This window comes from Meles meles, chromosome 1, assembly GCF_922984935.1.
Source record: "Meles meles chromosome 1, mMelMel3.1 paternal haplotype, whole genome shotgun sequence".
In the NCBI taxonomy this organism is placed as follows: domain Eukaryota; kingdom Metazoa; phylum Chordata; class Mammalia; order Carnivora; family Mustelidae; genus Meles; species Meles meles.
In genome coordinates this window covers 153,426,732-153,429,133 of record NC_060066.1, presented here as the reverse complement: position 1 = coordinate 153,429,133, position 2,402 = coordinate 153,426,732, and the positions used below count along the sequence as shown (strand labels likewise).

The 2,402-nt window shown below is 43.8% G+C and overlaps 1 pseudogene; it reads right to left on the bottom strand.

Annotated features, from left to right (window-relative positions):
* Positions 1–1,092: 1,092 nt before the first annotated feature.
* Positions 1,093–2,175, bottom strand: LOC123950549 (annotated as a pseudogene).
* Between the last annotated feature and the right edge of the window lie 227 nt (positions 2,176–2,402).

The window sequence follows — 2,402 nt, the reverse complement described above, 5'->3', positions numbered from 1 at the left end:
CGGCATCAGTGCAGTAACTTCACAAAACTATATTACAGCTAGTTAATCAGAGTTTAAGAACTGTTCCCAAATGTCACATTTTCGGCCCTCAGAGATTCATTCCTACAGATTTCAGCTATTCTAAATGTCTAGCTACCAAGAGGGAGAATGATTCTAAGACACGTTCCAAGCAGTTACAAACTCTCTGTAGACCAGAGGCCCCCTATCGTCGCCAAAAGTCTGCTTTCCCCAGCAGCCCTTGCATTCTTCAGAGAGAGATCAAGGAAGAAAGTCAGACACCAGTGCACCACCTCCTATGCCAAATCTCTGGGACCAAAGCAGCCAGCAATTACCTTCAAATGAGAATCTTGAGGCTTACCTTTAAAGGCTTAGTCTGGTCTCGAAAAATTAGTAGGCTAAGATTATTTTCTATTGAAATAAGTCTTGACTAAGTACAGGAAGACTTCTGTCCTTTATTGGCTGGTGTTGGAGTGAAGGTCATAGACCTGAGTCTTAACCTATTACATACTTTAGTTTCAGTCAGCTGAAAATCTGAAATTAAAAATATGCTAAAAATCCTTGGGGTGCCTGGGTGGCTCAGTGGGTTAAATCCTCTGCCTTCGGCTCGGGTCATGATCCCAGGGTCCTGGGATTGAGCCCCGCATCGGGCTCTCTGCTCAGCGGGGAGCCTGCTTCTCTTCCTCTCTGTCTGCCTGTCTCTCTGCCTACCTATGATCTCTGCCTGTCAAATGAATAAATAAAATATTTTTAAAAAATATGCTAAAAATCCTAAACACAAGTTTCTGGAAGCCTGCTGAAAAAAAAAAAAAGCTTCTGAAGATCTACTAATTTGAAGTCTAAGAGCAAGGAGGGACGAGCTCGAAGCCTGTCCTGTTCCCCATTTGGGAGGAAAGATCAATGTTTCTTACAAATTACTAAGTTTTGCACAAGGCAGAAACCAGCATATACTAGGGCATGGAATTGGTTTCATTTTATTCCAGAGGATTCTTCTTCTACAGTTTAGAAACAGCATGAGGAATGAATCTTAACTGGTCTCTTAATTGGAAATGGTAAACTTGGTCTCTGTATTCATGAAGCCAGACAGCATAAGCAGATTGTGGAAGCAGACAGTAGAACCAGCTTCCTGTAGCCACAGACCACTAGCCTGTATCTAGCTAAAGCAAAGATCAACTGGAACAATTATCCAAAGTCACAGTTAACTGTACTAAAAGGTGAAGTTCACCACTATATTATTTTAAAGGCAGTTGCCTAAAAGTAAGAATTCAATTAACCTGGGTGAGAAAAATCAAAACAAGTACTCACGAATGAGTTGTCCATAAAAGGCCAACTGATGAGAAAGTATCTGCTACACTTCACAGGAAGACATAAAGCCTTACTTGGCAAGTCTGAATTTCTACAAACTAAGGGCAGAAAGAGGGAGAGAAAAGAGCTACTTCTGTAACATTTTAGTATCCAGACAGCATAATAGAAACTGTTCCCAAGGACAATGTATATGCCATTCATTACACTGAATAAAGCAGATGCATTATTCATTTTTCTTTTCTTTTTGTTTGAGAAGCTTATTTATCTCCCTTTTGGCCATTCCAATGTACTTCAAAATGATTCCGTGCTGATTTAATCCAGGAAGCAACAGTAAGAAAGTCACTTATCAGATAGTGAGCAGCAGGTTGTGGACTTGCTGTCCCACTCAAATAACCGCAGCAAGAGAAACGATCATGGTCATGAAGTACATTTTAGGCTTTTGTCCCTTCAGTGTAAAGAGACATTTCCACCAGCCCACAGTTCTAAGTCGAGTCTTTACCAGATTGCTACAAATTTCATGGAATCTTTGCAGTTGCTCAGTGGTCCATTTATTGGAGCCAAAAATTCTAGGAGCTAGAATGGGAACAAGGTAGTCAGCCAGGCACAAAAACATAACCAAACAGGAAACACCAGACAGAATAGATGGATCTAGATAGTAGATAGTCAGAAACACCAAAGAAACCACACCCATGATGGCAGGTGGAAACCAGGCTCTTTCCCATCTGAGGACTTTATCAGCCATCAGCATCACTTCTCCCCATCCCTGCAGTTGCTCTTCCAGACTTGCAGTCTCTGCAGCCAGCAGGTCGGTGCTGAGATTATCTCCCTCCGCCATCGTCCCTGAGGTGTTTCCTTAGGGGGCTCAAGCCGCCCCCCAAACAAGCCTCTCACCGGGACCCACGCAGCCACCCTGGCGCTTATTTATTTGACAGAGAGAGAGATCACAAGTAGGCAGAGAGGCAGGCAGAGAGAGAAGAGGAAGCAGGCTCCCCGCTGAGGAGAGCGCGGGATGCGGGGCTCGATCTCAGGACCTTGAGATCATGACCTGAGCCCAAGGCAGAGGCTTAACCCACTGAGCCACCCAGGCGCCCCAATGGGTT